The sequence below is a fragment of the Giraffa tippelskirchi genome, chromosome 4, assembly GCF_054371585.1.
Source record: "Giraffa tippelskirchi isolate mGirTip1 chromosome 4, T2T-mGirTip1v1.2.pri, whole genome shotgun sequence".
Lineage (NCBI taxonomy): Eukaryota > Metazoa > Chordata > Mammalia > Artiodactyla > Giraffidae > Giraffa > Giraffa tippelskirchi.
The window spans coordinates 126050607-126074382 of NC_137278.1; positions in this window are offsets into that span (position 1 = coordinate 126050607).

A 23776-nucleotide genomic window follows, 5' to 3' on the forward strand; every position below is an offset into this window, starting at 1 on the left:
CAGCCCTGCCAGTGGGTTTCCCAGTCAATTCCTGCCACCGGCACTTTGTCCTTTTGCTAGCGATCATCACGTACTTCACCACTTCAAAAATCCAGCATTAAAAACTCATTAGCTCCTCTCATTTTCCCATCTCACACAGCCGGCCCATGCCCCTCAGGAACAGGAGTCTAGGCCCAACTGCAGGCCAGGAAAAGGATCAGGATAGAGAATTCATTTGTGGTTAACCTTTTTCTTTGATGCTGTTTGCAGGAGAGGAAGACTGCGCTTTCTGCTCCCTGCAGCTTCATGTCAGGGCTGTGATTTCACACCTTTTTGAGACTGCAGATAGGCCTGACCCATCTGGCAAATCTCAAAGTCCACGTTCCCAGAGTACACCACTGCTCCAAACTGGAGTCACTGAAATTCAACTCCCCCCAGACCTGGAGGAGAACAAACACCCCAGTGTTGCTTTAAGTGTTCAAACCAAGACTCTGGTCAAAGTCACTCTTTTTTTTCCCCCCCAAACTGATTTCTCCAGCATCCTCCATTTCTTAGAGTCATTAAGTCTACTCTTACTGAGTGCCAGGGGCTGGAGCTACAAAGATAGGCAACAGTCTCTGATGCACACAAATAATCACAATAGAGTGTAAGATGTGCCACAAGAGAGGTGTGTCCAAGATAAGTGGGAGGAGGGAGTGTCTGAACTCCTCTGAAGGAGTCAAAGAAGGAGAAAATGGGGAGAGGAAGAAGAGACTGAGAAAAACTGAACCTTGGAAAATGCTAATAGAGGGCAGAACAGTGTCAAATGCAGCAGATGATGATAAGGCCCCAAAAGATCTTTGATGTGTTAAATCTTGGTGAGAACAGTTTCCGTGGAGAGGTGGGTTAGTCTGTGGTAGGTGGAAGAATAAGAAAGTGGTGAGGGAGACTACTTTTACATTCTCAGCCTCTAGCCTCCCTTCTGGTAAAAAGGTCTTGATTTTCCTTTGGGACCACTCCTCTCCCTCTGTCAGAGGTTGGGTAGAATTGGTCCCACCCCCAGGTCCAGAATCCAGCCAATCAGATCACACTATCCGTTGCCATGGAGATTGGCTTAGGGGTGGGCTCATGATTAAACCTGGGCCAAGAGAAATCAGCTGGTGAAAGTCTTAGGAAAGAACTCCCCTACACCAGTTGGTAGCCTGGGCTCTTATAGTGTCAGAGTTGGACTACTGCACCAATCTTTTCACTGGTCTCCCTGACTCCTAATTCTTTATACTAACCAAAGCTTCCACATCGTTTTTCTCAGCTCTGCTTTCACATTATTCAAAAACTCTTGAGCAGCCACCATTAAATTCATTGCACCTAATACTTCATATTCATACTCCACAACCTGTATCCAGTTTACCTTTCCTTGCATTTTCCTGTCATCAAGGCCTTAATTATCTTCCTCCTCCTAGACTGCCCACCCCTTTCTTTTCTGTTATTCAAACCTTCCTCATCTCTCAATGTCCCAGCTCAAATGCCATCTTCCCTGACTACCATTTGGTATCAATATGAATTGATGGCAATTTTTGGAAAACATGATTTATTGTCTAGTTATCTCATTTTACATGTTTTTTTTTTTTCTTCCGCATTACCCTGGAGGGAAGTTCAAGACAAAGACTGTGTCAAGTTATTGGTATACTGTGTGGCATTTATGACAGAGCTCTGCACAGTCAACACTCAAAAATTTTCGTAGAATGATTAATAGACATTTCCCAGTTTGGCAGTGGAAATGGAGCTGAATGTAGAGCTGCAATTTAAATGATGAGAAGACGGACTTTCTGGTGGACCAGCAGCTAAAACTCTGAGCTCCCAAAGTAGGGGATCCTGGTTTGATCCCTGGTCAGGGAACCAGATCCCACATGCCGTAATTAATAGTTCACATGCCACAACGAAGTCCCTGCATGCCACAACTAAGACATGGCACAGTCAAGTAAGTAAATAAATATGAAAATAAATGATGAGAAGAGACATGCTCAGAGGGGGAAAAGCTTAATGGATACAAATAATCTGGTCAAGAAAACAAAGCTGGGAGTGTGATCAATGGAAAGTTCTTGTACAAACTCAAACTTGCCAAGGGAAGGAGACAAACCTCAAACACAGGATGGGGGCCATGGATAAAAGTTCTGAAAACCCTGGACAATCTGTGATCGAAAGGGTGATGAGGGATGGGAAAGCCAAGGAAAAACTAAATGACCTAGTTGAAGGAATCAGTGCTGGGACTTCAGCAGCAAGGTCTGAGATGACCTAGGGAGTAGAGGATAAAGTGTCCTTGGAAGTAGCACTCATTGGATTTAGGACACATTCTCATTCTTTTCAACTCCCTCTCTTTGGGAGAATGAAGGAAGGTTCCCAGAATTGTCTCCCCAGTTTATGTGGAATAGTGATGAGGAACTGCTCTTAATAAGGTCCCAGAAGACCTCCCCATTGTCATTCTCATGGTGATTTCCCATCATGCTTACTTGATGATTCCCTCATCTTGAAATATTCTCTTCATTAACCTTCTCTTTCTGTGTTATGCTCCTAAAGGACTGGCCCTTCCCTCTCAATCTCATTTACTGTGCCATCGTCATCTTCTTGGCCTCTAAGCCTCAGAGTGCCCCCAGCCTTCCTCCACTGACCTCTTCTTGTCTAGATTTGTGCTTAGGTCATGGGGGATTTCATTCAGATCTAGGCTTTAAATCTAGGGTTTTTATGAGCTGATGGCCTAATTTTGCATCTCAAGCCCTAACTTCTCTCCTTTTCCTTGAACTCTAGATTTGTATATTCACAGTCTATCCTAAATCTCCACTTGGAGGTCTAATAATCATTTCAAACTTGATATGTTCAGAATTAAATGTTAACACATACACACACAGTGCCAAATCTTACTTCACCTGCATTCTTAACCATTTCTGTAAATTACTGCTTCACTCTACAAGTCATCAGACACAACTCCTTTGCTCATCCTTACCTGTACTCTTTCTCACACCTGACATCCAATCCATCAGCAGATTTGGTCAGCTCAGCCTTTGGAATCCATCTTGATTCTGAAACATCTCATCATTTCCACTACTGCCATCCTAGTCCAGTCCACCATCATTTCTCATCTGGATTTAAAATGGCCTTGTGATTGGTCTTTGCATTTCTGCCTGTGTTGCCTACCATCTCTTTCCGCAAAGCCTCCAGAGTTACCATTCTGCAGTGTAAGTAGTCTTATCAGCTTGAAACCCTCCAGTGAAATTCTGACCCATGCTACAATACAGATGAACCTCAAGGAGTTATGCACAGTGAAATAAGATAGACATGAAAGGATAAGTATTATCCAATTTCACTTACATAAGGTAACTAAAATAGTCAAACTCACAGAGATAGAAAGTAGAACTGTGTTCACCAGGGGCTTCAAGGAGAGGGGAATGGGAAGTTATTATTCAATGGGTACAAAGTTTTAGTTTGGGATGTTGAAAATGTTCTGGAGATGAACAGTGATAATGATTGCATAATAATGTTAATGTACTTAATGCCACTGAACTGTACATTTAAAATGGTAAATTTTATCCCTTTCAAAGTTTTTAACCCTCCAAAACCTTCCTGTCTCACTCAAGGTCAAATCCAATGCCTTTACCAAGGGCTATAAGGTCCTATATCCTTGGGCCCCTGCCCCCTCTCTAACCTTCTCTGCTACTGCTGTCTATGCCATCACTCTGCTCCAGTCACACCCACTTCCTTGTTACTCTTGAAATAAGCTGTAGACACTCCCACTCTGCAGTCCATGGGGTGGCAAAGAGTTGGACACAACTGAGCAACTGAAAAACAACACTCCCACTCAAACATGCCAAGTCCTGTTCTGCCTCAAGACCTTTGCATATGCTGTTCTTTCTCTCTGGAATACTTACCCTCTGAAGTCCATGTGGTTATCCCTTTTATTTCATCTAGTTCTCTACTCAAATATCTCCTTTGGAGCAGCAGTCTCTACACTATCACACATATCACTTCCACTCTTTACAATCTCTCTGCCCAGCTTTATTCTCTAGAGCACTTATCAAGACTAATATCTGGCTTTTTTTTTTTCATTTGTTCAGTTATTATCTGACTCTCCCCATTGGAGTATAACCTGAGAACAAGGATGTTGTCTGGTCCACTGACAGATCCCAGTTTCCTACCACAGTGTCTAAAATATAGTAGATACTCTAAAAATATTTGTTGAATAAGTGAACTCTACCTATTCTCAGCAAGTGCCAAAAGATACTAAACCAAGAGGCTATTTAGATGGGTGACTACTATCTGGATAAGTAAAACAGATTTTCTTAGAGGAGGTATGACAACCCAAATTGCTTTGTGTTTTTTGTGTTTTTTTTTTTAAGTGTGAAAAACATCTTCATTCTAAAAATTTGGATAACACCAAAAAGTAAAGAAGCTAAAAGCTACATGCTTCCACAATTACCTATATGGGTATTAGGAAGTTTCGTCCAAATTTTTAAATGTATGGGCGTTTTTTTTTAGCCTGGATGCTCTACAAAGCAGAAACAAGGGTTGAAGTGCTGAAGAGTGAAGAGAAGAGAGAGCATGAGGCAAGGGAATATGCAGAGCAAGGCAGTGACAAACTACAATGAGACAGAGCAAGCCAGGCTGCCGATACATTCACTTAGCAGGAGGGACTTTGGGAGGCGTGCAAAGACAAACCACAGAGAAAGAATCCAAGGAATGGAGACATATGGGGAAAGTACCACTTAATTCCTTCTGATTCCATCCCGTCTCCTGATTTCTATCAAAGTTCACCCACATGGAACTAACTTTCCTCAGCTTCCAAGTTACATCACACAGCCCCTTGGTGGCTTCATATGAAACCAGATCCAATGTGTCATGGTGACATTTCAACGGAGTCTGGAGGTCAAGAGGTAACTTGGTGTTGTGCACCAACCGACAGAAAGAAGAAGGCAGTCAGGAGCTTTTGAGAAGTTGCATGAGATTTGTGTCAAATATAACATTTTAAACAAAACTGGAATCATATATTCACAGTTTGTTTTCATTGAGATATAATTCATATACCATGAAATTCATGCTTCTAAAGAATACAGTTCATTGGTTTTTAGTATAGTCACAAAGTTTTGCAACCACTGCCACCCCTATCTAATTCCAGAACATTTTCAACAATCTAAAGAAATCTCACACCTATTAGCAATCACTTTCTAAACCCACTCCTCTCAAATCCCCAGAAACCACTAATCTACATTCTGTCTGTAAGTATTAGCCTCCTCTGCACATATTCTATCAACCATGTGACCTTTTGTGTCTGGCTTCTTCCACTCAGCATGTTTCCAGGTGCATCTGTTTTGGAGCGTGCATCAGTATTGCATTCCTGTTTATGTTTAGATAGTATTCCATTGTAAGGACAGACTACATTTCATTTATCCATTTATCAGTCAATGGAAATTTGGGGTGTTTCCACTTTTCTGGCTAATATGAATAATACTGCTATGAATATTCATGTACAAGGGTTTATATGAACATATATTTTCATTTCTCTTGCACATATACCTAAGAGTTTCATATTTTCTTGGGGTTTTATTTTTTTGCACATCTTTTTTTAATTGAAAGCTGAATATTTTAAGTAATATAATGCAATAACTCTGAAAACCCCAAGCTTTGTTGAGGTTCTTGCTCCTGACAGTTGCTGTTTGTCTAGCATCTTTCTGAACTAATCTGTAAAGTCTATTCTTTCTTGAACGAGGCCACTAAAGTATCTGCTTAGCATAGTGGCCAATTTCTTTAAATACCTAGAGCCGAGAAGTTCACCAGTCTTTGTTGAAGGGCTCTGTGTATACATTGGGAGCATGCTTTCAACATTCAGACAGTGGAAAGGCAGTTCAAAACTCCCCTTGGCCTTCACTCACTGCTGGCACAGAGCTGCAAGCTGAGCCACAGCAGAGAGCGCAGGCCCAACTCACACCTCCCTGGGCCTGCACACATCCCTGATCAGAGGCACAACCATATGCATGCACGCTGCCTTCTAGATGCCCAGCAATATCCTGGAGCTTTTCAAAGCCCCCTGTAGGCTTCTCATTCCCTAGACTTTCTTTTCAGCCTACTGTTCACCCAGTCATCCACCACCTAAGGCAGCCAGTGATTTTTGCCTCTGACTATTCTTGACAAATACCCCTGGGGAAAGGTCTTCACAATGGTCAACCTCTGGATGAAGTCAAAGAAAGCCAGCCCTGTAAGAGGGATCTTCCAGGGTACCACCCACTAGATAGGTCAAATAATGACATGGGCTTTGAGGAGCTCCAGCCCTGTTCTGCTCCCTCTGGTGGCTACCAGGTTTTCAACATGATCGTGTGAAGAGGGTATGGCAACCCACTCCAGTATTCTTGCCCAGAGAATCCCCATGAACAGAGGAGCCTGGCGGGCTACAGTCATAAAGAGTCGGACACAACTGAGCGACTAAGCCCAGCACAGCAGAACTAGGAAGAGATGGGTGCAATATAGTTAATTAAAATGCCGTGACACTCACTGCTTTTACTGAAATCCAGTCACTTTTTTTGAATCAACATTCTCTGGTTGATTCTGACAACTTTGCCAGTTTTCTCATTGCTTAAATGGGACTGAGGATTTTGGAAGTCTGCTATTTTCTCTGACACCACTCAAGTTTTTAATATTTGTTCTTAGATGTTACATAATTATTGATTATATTCCCAACACTGTACATTTCATACTCTTGAATCATTTATTTTGCAACTGGAAGTTTGTACCTCTTAATCTCCCTCACCTATTTCTCTCCTCTCCCCAACTCTCAACTCCCACTAGGAATAAGCTAGCGAGAAAATTCTCAGTACTACATCACATTAAATGTTAGGGGGGATTAGAAAAACAATACCTTTCCCTTTACAAATTCAATAATGAAATACGAGGTTTGATATAGCTTTTGCATAGTCAACTGTGTTAAGACAGCAGAAGTTACAGTAGTGCTGTGTAACAAATTGCCACAGAATTTAGAGGTAAAAAACAATAAACTTTTTTTTTGCTTGATCACACCTTGGATCAACTGAATGGCTGAGCTAGACTGGATTTGGCTAGACTTGCCTATGGTTTGGCTCAGGTTTGCTCTATGTATGGTCATTTTTGTTCATTTCTTTTTGTTTTTACTTTTTCTTATAAAAACATATAAAAAAAAGAATGAAAACAAATATATATACATGTGTATATATATGTGTATATATATATATCTTAGTCAATTATTATAAAACAAACACTTTTGTAACCACCACCCAGGTTAAAAAATAGAACCTTGCCCGAACCCAGAACTCTTCCTATATGCCCCATCCCAAATACAGCCCTCCCCTTCCCTACAAATAACCACCATTCTGACTCTTACAGTAATCACTTCCTTGTACTGATTTATAGCTTAATCATTTATGTTCACATCCACAGACCCTATGGTTTTAAGAACCATATGTTTAAGAACTTAGGCCTGGACTTTCCTGGTGGTCTAGTGGTTAAGAATCTGCCTGCCAATGCAGGGTACATGGGTTTGATCCCTGGTCCAGAAGATTCCACATGCCATGGGGCAACTAGGCTCATGTGTCACAGCAAATGAGCACATGTGGCCTGGAGCCCACTCTCCACAGCAGGAGAAGCCATCACAGTGAGAAGCCTGTGCACCACAACTAGCAAGAAGCCCCCCTCCCTGCAACAAGAGAAAGCCCACACAGCAATGAAGACCCAGTGCAATGAAAAATAAATTAAAAAAAAAATTAAATTACAAAAATAAAAGAACTTGGGCCTGCTGATCTATAGAATGTCCCACGGCCTGGATTTTACTGATGCTATATTCATGGTACAATGCAACATATTCCTTTGTCCTTTCATATTTTCTGAAAATAGGCAGCTGGATCTAGAGGCTGAATAAAATCAGGTTTAACCTGTTTTTTCTTTCTGGCAAGGCTATAGGTGATATCTGGTTTTCACTGCTTATTTTTTAATGTTACCAGACTTTAATCCTCAATGCTGAGATCCATTAACTCATTTGAGTTGTAAAAAGATAACAATATGTCTATCATTTCACCTTACTTATTAAATAGATTAAATTTTTAAGAGAACACATCCTCTCATCTATTAATGGTTACCCAGTGGTACAGCTTATATGGGAAAGGCAGAATAATGCTTGTTTCTTTTCCTTTATTTATCTGGTTTTCAAAAGAATGAATTAATTCCCTATTATCCTCCAAAGGAGACCAATTTGTTTTTTATTTTTATGAATTCATGAATTTAAATATATTCAATGTGTTCTGATGCATGACAATTCTTATCCTTATTGCAGCTTAAATTGTCTTATCTTTGAACACTGGGAACCTCTTCAAGTTGACTTTTGTGTCATTTTGACATAACTCTAATTGTCTTTGATCGATTTCTTGCTATCTGGTATGACAAAATGTTCCAGGATAATTTTTGCCACAGATTTGGAATTTGTCATTTCTTCAAGAAGTCCTGGTTTTCTTTTAGTGGAAAATGGCGTTTCATAACCACAATCTCTTATGCTACTGGATGAGTTGGTTAATTTTGCTGGTCTTTGATAGTGGTCAGAACTAGGAAATACATTTTTTAAGATGAAACATTTCATGAGTTCACAGTTAGATTTCCAATCCAAATTCAGGACTATGGGGGCTATTCTTTAATCTCTTTTATATTACTCCTGAATCTCCTCTGTCCATACCAAGAATTCTTATATGGTTCTCAAAGACATAATTAATGACAGAATATCCCATGATTGCTCATTTACTTTACCCTACATTCTATACAGAAGCGATTCAAAATAATAATACTCAGGATGCTGTTGTTGTTTCATCATTAAGTCATGCCTGATTCTTTTGTAACCCCATGGACTGTAGCCTGCCAGGCTCCTCTGTCCATGGGATTTCCTAGGCAAGAATACTGGAGTGGAAACTTAAAAGCTTTTGCTCAGCAAAGGAAACTATAAGCAAGGTGAAAAGACAACCCTCAGAATGCAAGAAAATAATAGCAAATGAAACAACTGACAAAGGATTAATTTCCAAAATATACAAGTAGCTCATACAACTCAATACCAGAAAAACAAACAATCCAATCAAAAGAGTGGGAAAAAGACCTAAACAGACATTTCTCCAAAGAAGACATACAAATGGCTAACAAACACATGAAAAGATGCTCAACATCATTCATTACTCAGTTCAGTTCAGTTGCTCAGTCGTGTCCGACTCTGCGACCCCATGGACTGCAGCATGCCAGGCCTCCCTGTCCATCACCAACTCCCAGAGTTTACCCAAACTCATGTCCATTTAGTCGGTGATGCCATCCAACCATCTCATCTTCTGTCGTCCCCTTCTCCTCCCACCTTCAATCTTTCCCAGCATCAGGGTCTTTTCAAATGAGTCAGCTCTTTGCATCAGGTGGCCAAAGTATTGGAGTTTCAGCTTCAACATCAGTCCTTCCAATGAACACTCAGTACTGATCTCCTTAAGGATGGACTGGTTGGATCTCCTTGCAGTCCAAGGGACTCTCAGAGAAATGCAAATCAAAACTACAATGAGATATCACCTCACACCAGTCAGAATGGTCATCATCAAAATGTATACAAACAAATGCTGGAGAGGGTGTGGATAAAAGGGAACACTCTCGCACTGTTGGTGGGAATGTAAATTGGTACAGCCACTTTGGAAGACAGTATGAAGATTCCTTAAAAAACTAGAAATAAAACCACCATATGACCCAGAAATCCCACTCCTAGGCATATACCCTGAGGAAACCAAAATTGAAAAAGGCACATGTATCACATTGTTCATTGCAGCACTATTTACAATAGCTAGAACATGAAAGCAACCTAGATATCCATTGACAGACGAATGGATAAAGAAGTTGTGGTACATATACACAATGGTATATTACTCAGCCATAAAAAGGAATGCATTTGAGTCAGTTCTAATGAGGTGGATGAACTTAGAACCTATTACACAGAGTGAAATGACTCAGAAAGAGAAAGATAAATACCATATTCTCAGGCATATATACAGAATGTATTAAAATGGTATTGAAGAACTTATTTACAGGGCAACAATGGAGAAAGAGACATAGAGAATGGACTTATGGACATAGGGAGAGGGGAGGAGAGGGTGAGATGTATGGAAAGAGTAACATGGAAACTTACATTACCATATGTAAAATAGATAGCCAATAGGAATTTGCTGTATGACTCAGGAAACTCAAACAGGGGCTCTGTATCAACCTAGAAGGGTGGGATGGGGAGGGGGATGGGAGGGATGTTCAAAAGGGAATGTATTGAACATGTTTACCTATGGCTGATTCATGCTGAGGTTTGACAGAAAACAACAAAATTCTGTAAAGCAATTATCCTTCAATTAAAAAAAAAAAAAGAATACTGAAGTGGGTTGCCATTTTCTTCTCCATGGGATCTTCCTGACCCAAGGATCGAACCCGTATCTCCTGCGTTGGCAGGTGATGCTTTACCACTGAGCCACCAGGGAAGTTCCAATATTCAGAATAACCACCACCATTTATATTACTAAAAACAATTTTTAAAAATTTTGCATACCCTACCCCCACTCTCATTTCATTTTTCTTTTAATTGTACAACATCTATATTGTCAAAACATACAGTCATCACATACTACATTCTCTCTTTTACTTTTAGTTGGTCTTCAACTATAAGTAACTATACATGTAATGCTCAGCATAATTCCTTATATTAGTCTCTCTAGTTGTTGTGGTTATGTAAAACTTGTTCTCTAACAGATTCCTGAGGAAATATCCATAGGAAGAATATTCCCTAAGTTGCCTCACATTCATAACAGCTTCTTAGTCCTTGAAAATAAGTCACATTTTCTTTACTTGGATATCACAATATACTATCCCAATATGCTTTCTTCTGACATAAAGTGCTACAATCAGAAAGTCTATTAATAAGAATAGAGATGCAAACATAGAGAATGGACTCATGGACACAGCAAGGGAAGGAAAGGGTGAGACGAATTAAGAAAGCAGCGCTGACATATTTACACTATCATGCGTAAAACAGATAGCTAGTGGGAAGCTGCTGTATAATACAGGGAGCCCAGCCTGGTGCTCTGTGATGACCTAGAGGGGTGGCATGGGGGTGAGGTGGAAGAGAGGCTGAAGATGGAGGGGATATATGTACAGTTATGACTGATTCGGGTTGTTGTATGGCAGAAACCAACATTGTAAAGCAGCTGTCCTCCAGTTAAAAATAAACATATATATATATTTAAAAGTCTAATAATAATTTTCCTTCCCTTATAAGCTATACGTTTCTTTAACCTAGATGCCTAAAGATGTTTTTTTCTCTTTTTCTTTAAAATCCAGAAATTTCACTAGACTATGTCTTGGTGTTGGTCATTCAGTTCCATATTCTCATATGCATAATGTGTTCTTTAACATGTACTTTCAAATTTATTTTATTTCAGAAAAAAATGTTCTTGAATTATAATATTTAGCATTTGTTCAATTCTCTTGCTCTTCTTCTTTAGGAAATCAGTTCAGTTCAGTTCAATAGTAGTACTGTCTCTCAAATCTTTATCTCTTTCTCAATTCATTTTTTATTTTAAACAATTTCCTTATTTTCATCTTCTATTTCTCTTAAGACATTATCTGTGTATATATTCACTGGCTTCCCTACAGGTTAGCCTTCATTTATTTTATTTCTATGTTTTCCCTAATTTCTATCACTTCACTTCTAAAGTTTTGTATTTCTTATTAATTTAGTCTTTCATGTCTTGTATGTCTTTTAGCTTAATGTCTTAATGTCTTTCAGCTCATTGTGAAATAGTACATTATATTTTGCTTCTTCTTTATTATTTTTAAGCAAATATTTCTGGCCTGCTTTCATTAACTGTAGGGATATTATTCTGTTCATTATTCTAATTTTTCTTAGAATAACTTTGTATACTGCTACTGCTGCTAAGTCGCGTCAGTCGCGTCCGACTCTGTGCGACCCCACAGACGGCAGCCCACCAGGCTCCTCCATCCCTGGGATTCTCCAGGCAAGGATACTGGAGTGGGTTGCCATTTCCTCCTCTAGTGCATGAAAGTGAAAAGTGAAAGTGAAGTCGCTCAGTCGTGTCTGACTCTTCGCAACCCCATGGGCTGCAGCCTACTAGGCTCCTCCGTCCACGGGGTTTCCCAGGCAAGAGTACTGGAGTGGGGTGCCATTGCCTTCTCTGAATTTTGTATAAGATTTGACTTTAATATTTTTTTGTTGATCATTTTTGTATGAATTTAGTTTATTGAGCTTTTATAAGAAGATTTTTACCAAGGATAACTTTAACTTCACAAAGCTACCCATTCTGTTTTGTTTCATAGAGTGCAAAAAATGTAACAGCTTGCTTTGTAAGACTTCCTAGATATGTTCCACTTTTATCTGGACTTCCTTCCCTTCATCTCTCTAGTGTCTGTTCTGCTCTGTTTTAATTCCACTCCCAGCAGCATCCTCAGGGAAGCACCCTGTCCTAAAGGAAGCCCTTGCTGATGAGGTTTGAGAGTTCACAGGGGGTAGACTGCTGCTCCACACCATTCAGGCTTTACTGAAGGCCTGTGGACTCACCTGCTAATTGGAGTGGGCACAACCATTTCAGCTGTTGTTCTAAAATTAGCTTGCTGTGCTTTCCAGTGAATACCTGTTGGATATTTCAAGGGTTTCTAGTTCTCAGGTTTGTTAGATGCCTCACTGCTTTTTCCTGCACAGAAGCTGACATCATACAGGTCTTGTAACTATCAATGATTTCTCCTCATCTGCTTGTATTTCAGAGTCCAGAGGGATACTTTCTCACCTGGTTTTGTTGGAAAATCGGTGGGTTTTCGGTTTTGTTACTCAATTGCTCTCTGTTTTTCTTTTTTTTTGGTAGAGATTAGATGAGTTCTAAACACTATTCTGCCACTATCATTTCCACCTTCCCACATCCATGCGTTCACTCTGAGTCTCAGACTGAAGGGGCAGGAGCACACGGGGGAAGCTCTTCTTATGGTGAAAGGCGAAAAGCAAGAGAACAAATCTGAAACCACAGTATGCTTAAATCTCTGCTTGCAGGACACATTTGTTAATACTCCATTGGCCCAAAATAGCCACAAAGCTAAGCCCAATATTGATATGCAAGAAAGTACACTTTGCTTCTAGGAGAATGAACTATAAAATCATGCAGAGAGCAAGATAAGGAATTGGGAACAACAATGCAATGTTCAACACCAACCCCCTGCATTCACTCCAAAGGCTTTTTCCTTTTCTTTGTTTAAAGTTTTTTTTTTTTTTTTTTGCAAGTTTAGGTTCACAGAAAAATTGAAAGAAGGGAATAAAAATTTCCTATATCCCCCTTACACTCACACATGCAAAGCCTCCCCCTTATCAACAAACCCCACTAGATGGATGCATTTGTTACAACTGATGAACCTACACTGATACATCCTAATGGCCCGAAGTTCACAGTTTACATTAGGGTTCACTCTAGATGTTGGATCTTCTTTGGGTTTGGTCAAATGCATAATGACATGTATCCACCATTAATGGCATCACATTCCTAAAAATCCTCTGCACTTCACTTACTCATCCTTCATTTCCCCTTTGCCCCACTGATTTTTTTTTTCTATATACATCTTTTTGCCTTTTTCAGAATGGCATATTGTTGGAACCACACAGTATAGGGCCTTCTCAGACTGACTCTTTTCATTTATCAATATGCATTTAAATTTCTTCCATGTCTTTTCACAGCAGGATGACTCATTTCTGGTTCATGCTGGATAATATTTCCTTGTCTGGATATACCAGGATTTATTCATTCACTCATCTACTAAAGAGCATTCAGATTGCTTCTAAATTTGGGCAATTATGAATAAAGCTGCTATAAACATCCATGTGTAGGTTTTTCTGTGGACATAAGTTTTAACTCTTTGGGTACACAATAAGGAACACAACTGCTGGATCACATGGTAAGAGTATTAGTTTTGTTAGAAATTGCCAAAGGCTTTTTCTAAATCTTGCTAGTTGTTATTGTTTAGTTGCTAAGTCATATCCAACTCTTTGCGACCCTATGGACTGCAGCACCCCAGGCTCCTCTGTCCAGGTGTGATTGCCATTTCCTTCCCCAGTGGACCACATTTTGTCAGAACTCTTCATTATGACATGTTCTTCTTGGGTGGCCCTGCACAGCATGGCTCGTAGCTTCACTGAATTATGCAAGCCCCTTCACCACAACAAGGCTATGATCCATGAAGGGGAAATCTTGCTAATTTACCTTCAAAAAATGGTTTGTTATAATAATTATACTTTTATCCATAGATACGAGAGTGCCCATCACACTACACTCATCATTATCAAATATTTTATATTGTTGTTAATTTAATAAGTGAAAGTATGTACATGGTTTAATATTCAGACTGCACCTCTTTATTTTGGGGAAGTTTAATCTTTTTTCATTAGTTTATTAAGCCATTTCTTTATCGCCTTAAGAACTTATCTCCTCATGTCCTATATCCATTTCTGTACAGCAGATGTTGCTTTTCTTGTTGATTTATAAGACCTCATTTCATAGTAAAGATTTTAATCTTTATCTTTCATATTTCTTGCACAGATTTGTTCCAATTTGTCATTTTCATTTTGTATCATTTATCTAACTCTGCATAACAAATTGCCTTAAAACCTAGTGTTCTAAACCAAATAACATTTACTATTGTTTATGAATCTACCGGTCAGCAGGATGTATCTGATGACCTGGACCAGGCGTGGCTGATCTCAGCTGGGCTCACTCATGCATCTGCTGTCAGCTGGTGGCATGGCTAGGGAGCAGATGGTCTAGGATGGTCTCACTCACATACTGGCTGTTGGCTTACTGTCAGCTGATGCAATAGGGATTAATGGGCCATGTTACCACCATACTTTTTTTTTTTACTGTGTTTATATTAGCTAAATATAAAAGTATAGACATTTTTAATTTTATATATTCAAAATTATCATTTTAAAATCTGATTTCTTTATTGCTTGTAAAGTTCTTCCCCAGTCTCAAGGTCTGGTAAATATTCACTTGCGTTTTCTTCTACATTTTTATTCTTTTATTTATTACTTCTGTTAAATCCATTGGAAATTGTTGGGTATGAAGTGAAAATTTAAATGGTTGTTTTTGCACATGTAGTTAACCAATTACCCAAGCACTATTTACAGAATATTTTTTCCTCTTCCCATGAATTAATGACATCACTTTTTAATCACAGAGTGGATTAGGATAGATTCCTTGGGTCCGTTTTTTTTGGCTCTTGCCCTCTGCCACTCACATGTAGGTCTATGAGTTCTTGTACTGCTCAAATCTATATGGTCAAGAGGTGGAAGGAACTCAGAGTTGGGGTGAGATTATCATCAGTATCTCAGCACAGTAAGTTCATACTGTCTCAGCCCTTCTGAAGACCAGGGTTCAAGAAGCGCCCTGAAAGTTCAGGAGGGAAATTGGGGATCAATCCAGACCTCTCAGAGGGCAGAAGTGTTTGAGGAGAGGAAGGGCACTTATGAAGACGAATGTCCTAAGCTCGCATTTGTTGTAAAAGCAGAAGAAAGACATATAAATACAGTCTTGATAAGAAGAGAAACCCTTGGCTTTTCCACCGTATCTGAAGTACCCAAGATGCTCCTGCAAGACCAGAGTCAGGCAGAGCCGTGTGACCGACGCATGCGCAGAAAGTAACTGCGCAGTTTGGAACGTTGGGCTCCAGCCTTTCACCTGCGCCAGAATCTGAGATATTTACCGATTTTCCTTTGAATAACAGGTTTAGTGTAGATTGTCAAGTTTCTGGGAGGATCAACACAAAATGATCCCCCCCTCAAGTCTATCAGTTATGCTCTGTGGAACTTCCTTTTCCCACTGGGTAGCTGGCTCCATTAGCTCCGTCACTTCAGTATTGTCCGACTCTTTGCAACCCCATGAGCCTACCAGGTCCCTCTGGCCATGGGATTCTTCAGGCAAGAATACTGGAGTGGGTTGCCATGCCCTCCTCCAAGGGATCTTCCCAACCCAGGGATCAAACCCACATCTCTTTCATCTCCTGCATTGGCAGATGGATTATTTACCACTAGCACCACCTGGGAAGCCCAAGCTGTTACATTTCCATCCTATAGAAACTTCCTTCTTCTGACCTCAGCAGCAGGTTCTTGCAGATCTCAAGGCTGACCACAGCCCTGGACTCTACATTAAGCTGGGCTCTTGGTGCCTCAAATCTCTACCATAAAGGTTATATTACTTTTATTTTGATGACTTGAGTTATTAAGTATTTTCTCATTATAAGATCTTAGTATTCAGCCAAGGTTTAGTCACCTTCCTAAGACTACGGACCAAATGGGCACCATGCTCAGATTAGAACATAATGTGTCAGAACATATGACCCAGGTTTTTTCCATAAGGAGAGAATTTCTTGGGCTTCCAAAATGACAGGAACTAAGAACCTGCCTTTGGTCTTAGCTCTCAGCCTAGGAAGAAACACTTCCTAGCTGGGTAATCTTGGACAACTTATTTAACCCCTCTTACTTTCAGTTTCTTCACCTGGAAAATAAAGGTAATAATAATAGTGTCTATCTTATAGGGTTATATTGCTTAAATGAGATCATGCAAGAAAATCCCAGTGCCTGGTACCTAATGAGTTCTGATTTATGATAGTTATTGTTTTGTTTTGGATTTTAAACTGAAGTATAACTGATACACACTAATATGTTAGTTTCAGGTGCATTACATAATGATTGGATATTTGTACATATTGCAGAATGGTCACCACAATAAGTCTAGTTAATATCCATCACCACACACAGTTGCAAAACTTGTTTTCCCTTGTGATGAGGACTTTGAAGATTTTCTCTCTTAGCAATTTACAAATATGCAACAAAGTGTTATTAACTATAGTCATATGGTAGTAAGTGGTGTTCTAACCAAGTGAATCTCCTTAGGCCACTGTAAATTGAAATATGTCCAAATGTCACTGCCTTAATGGTGGCTGAGTCCTGTTACCGGGGTTAACTCCCAAACAAGAAAGCAGCATGTAGCTGTGGTCCTTCCATCTCTGCAGTGCGTGCTCCATTCAGGTGGTTACAGAGTGGAAGTGAGTGTGAGGAGGAGCATCTCTGGGTCAGTATATGTGTACCATCACATTAATTTGCATATATGTTTCTTTAACGTTTTCCAGCTGCAGAGACAACCACACAATGTACTAGACAACTCTTAAAATATTATTTGGTGTTTCTCAATACTGAGACCTACTCCCTTATGACAGATTGCCAAGTAGTAGTCAGAAGTCAATTCACATTAAAGAAGCACAAAGATTATGAGACAACTGACCCTTTAAAAAAGTCATTCGGTGGGATGTTCATTATTCACATTACATCTACTCTCAACCTACCCTCTGGGTTTCTTATTTTATACTTATTTCCAGATTAATAGCCCAATTAGAAACATATTGACTAAGGTCCCACTAAAGGCAATGACCCTTCTTCCTGCTACCAGCCCGCCCTTCTAAAATCATTCTTAAAAGCAGAGGAAAAATGGCACGGGTGCTCCCATTCCTGGACACACTCTGCCCCCTAGTGTTCATTTGAACATGTGCACACCAGCAACCGAGCATCTCCTTTGTTAATTTTTTCCTCCGGAGACTTGAACAGAACAGGCTTGTCATCCCCACACCCCTGCCTCCCATTAGCCCGCCCTGTGTAGATAACCCACCAGAAGACCCAGGTGTTATTTCTGTCTCATGTATTTGAAATTAACTTAGCCCACCAATCTCATTCTCTGGCAGAAAGCGTCCCTCCATGGAACAGTAAGGATCACTCACGGTGCGTGCGGGAGGGCAGAGGGGTGTCTGAGGTCTCCTGGAACCCCTCCCCCAGGGGAGCAGGGTTAACTGAGGCCCAGGAAGTGGAGCCTTGGCCAGCTCACAGGACCCATCTGGGACCTCGGATTCCTAGCATGTAAGAGGAGTGGAGCAGGCTCCACACCCGCGCATCTGTTGCATAGGAGGGGAACTAGGGACCCCTGTGCTGTCATGAACAGGATACTGGGTGTGGGGACAGGGCACATGCCTCAAGCTGTGGGACCTTGGACTTTCAGAAATTCACTTTTTCAACACTGAGCTTTTCATTTTATTAAATGGAAACAAGGACATTGTCCTACCAATGGCATCATTCTCTTGTGAAGAGCAAGCGAGAGGGCCAGAAGGGGCTCCCCTAAATGTGCTCTAGGAGTTCCTGCTGCATAGTCACCAGGGGTTGTTCATGGTGCAGATTCCTGAACTCCATCTGAGAAGATGGAATCAGAAGCTTGGGTGCAGAATCAGAACCTCCAAAGATGCCCATGTTCCAATACCCTGTGATGATGTGACCTTACATGGCAAAAGAGACTTTCCAGGTGGGACTAGATTTAGGATCTTGAGATGGGAGATTATCCTGTACTATCAGAGGGGCCCAGGTAATCACAGGAATCCTTGGAGGGAAGCAGGAGGCAGAGAGGCAGAGAAGGTGTGATGACAGAAGCAGGGATCCACAGCTACGAACTAAGGAAAGTTGGCAGCCTTGAAAAGCTGGAAGAGACAAGAAACACACTCTCCTCGAGAGCCTCAGAAGGAACCAAGCTCTGCTAACACCCTGCCCTTGGGCCTGTAAGACCCTCTTCAGGACTTCTGACCTCCAGTACTGTAGATAGTAAACTTATGTTGTCTTAAGCCACTAAGTTTGTGGTTATTAGTTACATCAGACTTAGGACACTAACAGAGCATTGGGGGTGGGGGGCGGTGGTCAGTATCATAAACCTGCATTTTAACAGATTCCTTGGTGAGATCTTTGTGCAACACTAAATTTAGAAACTGGAAGTGTGGTGAGAAGAGGCTGGGAACCAGGAGGTCTGGATTCAGTCTGCCTCTGCCGTCATTAATTGTGTGACTTTGGCAAGGTCATTTCACTTTGCTGAGCCTCGGTTTCCGCATCTATAAAAGGGGGCAGTTTACTGGGGAGTTGCTGTCTAAGAATTCTTTTGCCAGGAGCATTCTGAGAGTCTGAAAGAAAATAAGCTCTTCGAAGAGAGTCAAGTCTGCTTAGTATGGGTCTTAGTCCTCAAATCTCCTAGAAGAGATACTTAATTATTTGAAGTAATAATTCTTCTTTTAATACAGCACTTCCTGTGCATCAGGTCTTGGTCTAAGCCCTTCATTTACAGGATCAGCTATCTGTGGGGTTATCTTGGCACAGCAATTATTAATGTGCAATTAATTATTAAATGCTATGGGGGGAATGATTTCTAATCAGGAGTCTGATCAATAAGCCAGGAAGCAGGGGAGCCGTAGGTACCATCTTCAGCTAATTAAGGGGGCAACTCTGTGTCTCTGCTATGAAAAATGTCACCAAACATTACAAGCAGCCTGAGGGGTCTGCATAGAAGGGGGAAGGGGCTGCTGTTGCTAGGCAACAGGCTCCTCATCACTAATCATGTGCATAAAGCCATGGGTCCTATTCTCAGCACAGCCAGTGGGCCTCCCTCCTTCTCCCCTGCTCCTCCTGCTCCTGACAGCTGGCCTTTGGGCTCTGGTTCTAGACACCTGGATCCTGAATCAGGCCCAGGACTCCCTCAGTATTCCAGGGTTAGTGCTACTGCTAAAAAGCAAAGTGACACAGAAAACACTCTATGTCCATCTCAGATGAGCTGAGCCCTGGCACTGATATTCCAGAATAGCCTTTCCTCCAGAGCCCTTTGAATGAGCCATCACCCCAGAGGCTGGCTTAGATTTGAGAAAATCCCTTTCTGACCCCCGCATTCAAGGGAGGCTCTTGGTGTTTGCCATGTAGATGCTGAGCAAACACGTGGGGCCCTGGGCTGGCTTTCGATGCGCTCTGCAAACACTTTTCTCTGGATACAGCCGACTGTCCAATTATACAAGATGCAACTCTCTTCCCCTGGGGGTTTGTTGTCTTAAAGAGTGAGGACCCAGTGTGATCAAAGAGTTTACAGAGCACATGTTGTACAGAGAAGATGCACCCACTGGGGATGCTGTGGTCCCATGGGGGCCCAGCCATCTTCCAGAAGAGATGCGCAGAAGGCTGTTTCATCTGTGACTCCTTCCAGAATGCAGCAGCTCAGGAATAGCCAAAAATGGAAAAAGTGTTTGCATCTGCTTGCTTCCAAGACACCCCGGCTCTCTAGGAGAATGGAGGACTATTTTTGTGCTGCAGGGGTAAATGCCACATTTGGGATGTGGTGCTGGAATTATCAAAGGGAATTATCCTGGAAAGTTATTTCAGAGAAAAGTCATCACAGGCATCAGCTAAAAAGACATCATTCCACAATGTATAAAGTACCAACCCAATGACCTTCCACAGTATAAAGCTGGAGCTGCAGTCCTATGCTGAGGTCAGAAAAGAGGGCTGGCCTTTCCTAGGAGCCCCTGAGGAGTTGGTGTCACCCCCAGTGCCCAGGCAGGCTGCACAGCACCTGGAGAAGGGCTGTGAAATGTGGGGACACAGCTCAGTGCCCTGTCACTGCCCCTCCCTCTCTCTGCTTGAGCCAACTGGCACAGCAATTATTAATGTGCTGTCTACTCAGAACTACCTGCTTCAGGCCTTTGCATGTGACCCCTGGATTCTCCATCTGAATTCCAGGTGACTGGAGACCTTCTCTGACCATCACCCTAAGATAGTAGATCTCCCACCTGTATGTACCCTCTACCATCATGTTTAATTTTCTACAAAGTACCTGACTTTCTGTCTCTCTCCCTTTCTCTCTTTCCATCTGTCTGTCCATCCATGCATTTTATTTGATCATTGCCTGTTTCCTTTACTAGGTTCATGAAGGCGGGACATTTGTCTGTTTTATTAATACTACCTGCTGGGTCCCTGGCACCTGCCACGTGCCTGCCATAAGACCAGCCCTCAATTAACATTTGCTGAGTCGAACCCAATGACTGTGATTCCACTCTTTTCAGGAAGGCACAAGGTTCTTTACTCCCATCCTCCTCCCCCAAACACCCACAGCCTTTCTCTGGAACCAATTAACATATGAGCTTCTGGTGTGCCTTTACTAAGAGGTAACACTTATTCCAACCACACACACATAGTTACCTTTCTCCCACCCATCCTTTTAAAATTACTAACAATAGAGTACTTTATATTTCTTCTACACCTTGTTTTTTTCACTGCATATATCTTGAAGATCATTTCATGTCAGTTCACGAAGTAAATTTTATTTTTTTCTACAGTTTGGTAATATTTCGAGGTATGGATATACAGTAATTTACTTCTTTGGTCCTTTATAGATAGACATGATGGTTGTTTCTCATCTTTTGTTATTGCAAAGAGTGCTGCAAATAATCTGGTCTTTATGTTATATCGTGCATTCGTTACCATATCTACTGACAAATTGTTAGAAGTAAGATTCCTGGTCCAAGGTGGATATATGTGCTTGTAATTTGGGGAGATATTGCCAAAGTGGTCCCCACAGAAACCAAATCTACATTCCTACCAAAAAGTTATGAGAAAGGTTGTTTCCCCACATAACTACAGACTTTCTTTTCCCTCTACCAATCTGATGATTGGAAAGTGATATGGAATGCTATCTTACTTTCAGTTCAGTTCAGTTGCTCAGTCGTGTCCAACTCTTTGTGACCCCATGAGTCGCAGCACGCCAGGTCTCTCTGTCCATCACCAGCTCCCGGAGTCTACCCAAACCCATGTCCATCGAGTCGGTGATGCCATCCAACCATCTCATCCTCTGTCTTCCTCTTCTCCTCCTGCCCCCAATCCTTCCCAGCATTAGGGTCTTTTCCAATGAGTCAACTCTTCGCATGAGGTGGCCAAAGTATTGGAGTTTCAGCTTCAACATCAGTCCTTCCAATGAACACCCAGGACTGATCTCCTTTAGGATGGACTGGTTGGATCTCCTTGCAGTCCAAAGGACTCTCAAGAGTCTTCTCCAACACCACAGTTCAAAAGCATCAATTCTTCGGCGCTCAGCTTTCTTCACCGTCCAACTCTCACATCCATACATGACCACTGGAAAAACCATAGCCTTGACTAGACAGACCTTTGTTGGCAAAGTAATGTCTCTGTTTTTAAATATGCTGTCTAGGTTGGTCATAACCTTCCTTCCAAGGAGTAAGCATCTTTTAATTTCATGGCTGCAATCACCATCAGCAGTGATTTTGGAGCCCCAAAAAATAAAGTCTGACACTGTTTCCACTGTTTCCCCATCTATTTCCCATGAAGTGATGGGACCAGATGCCATGATGTTAGTTTTCTGAAAGTTGAGCTTTAAGCCAACTTTTTCACTCTCCTCTTTCACTTTCATCAAGAGACTCTTTAGTTCTTCTTCACTTTCTGCCATAAGGGTAGCGTCATCTGCATATCTGAGGTTATTGATATTTCTCCAGGCAATCTTGATTCCAGCTTGTGCTTCTTCCAGCCCAGCGTTTCTCATGATGTACTCTGCATATAAGTTAAATAAGCAGGGTGACAATATACAGCCTTGACGTACTCCTTTTTCTATTTGGAACAAGTCTGTTGTTCCACGTCCAGTTCTAACTGTTGCTTCCTGACCTGCATACAGGTTTCTCAAGAGGCAGGTCAGGCGGTCTGGTATTCCCATCTCTTTCAGAATTTTCCACAGTTTATTGTGATCCACACAGTCAAAGGCTTTGGCATAGTCAAGAAAGCAGAAATAGGTGTTTTTCTGGAACTCTCTTGCTTTTTCGATGATCCATCGGATGCTGGCAATTTGATCTCTGGTTCCTCTGGCTTTTTGAACATCTGGAAGTTCATGGTTCACATATTGCTGAAGCCTGGCTTGGAGAATTTTGAGCATGACTTTACCACCGTGTGAGATGAGTGCAATTGTGCGGTAGTTTGAGCATTCTTTGGCATTGCCTTTCTTTGGGATTGGAATGAAAACTGACCTTTTCCAGTCCTGTGGCCACTGCTGAGTTTTCCAGATTTGCTGGCATATCGAGTGCAGCACTTTCACAGCATCATGTTTCAGGATTTGAAATAGCTCAACTGGAATTCCATCACCTCCACTAGCTTTGTTCGTAGTGATGCTTTCTAAGGCCCACTTGACTTCACATTCCAGGATGTCTGGCTCTAGGTGAGTGATCACACCATCGTGATTATCTGGGTCATGAAGATCTTTTTTGTACAGTTCTTCTGTGTATTCTTGCCACCTCTTCTTAATATCTTCTGCTTCTGTTAGGTCCATACCGTTTCTGTCCTTTATCAAGCCCATCTTTGCATGAAATATTCCCTTGGTATCTCTAATTTTCTTGAAGAGATCTCTAGTCTTTCCCATTCTGTTGTTTTCCTCTATTTCTTTGCATTGATCGCTGAGGAAGGCTTTCTTATCTCTCCTTGCTATTCTTTGGAACTCTGCATTCAGATGCTTTTATCTTTCCTTTTCTCCTTTGCTTTTCGCTTCTCGTCTTTTCTCAGCTATTTATAAGGCCTCCTCAGACAGCCATTTTGCTTTTTTGCATTTCTTTTCCATGGCGATGGTCTTGGTCTCTGTCTCCTGTACAATGTCACAAACTTCTGTCCATAGTTCATTGGGCACTCTATCAGATCTAGTCCCTTAAATCTATTTGTCACTTCCACTGTATAATCATAAGGGATTTGATTTAGGTCATACTTTAATGGTCTAGTGGTTTTCCCTACTTTCTTCAATTTAAGTCTGAATTTGGCAATAAGGAGTTCATGATCTGAGCCACAGTCTGCTCCCGGTCTTGTTTTTGCTGACTGTATAGA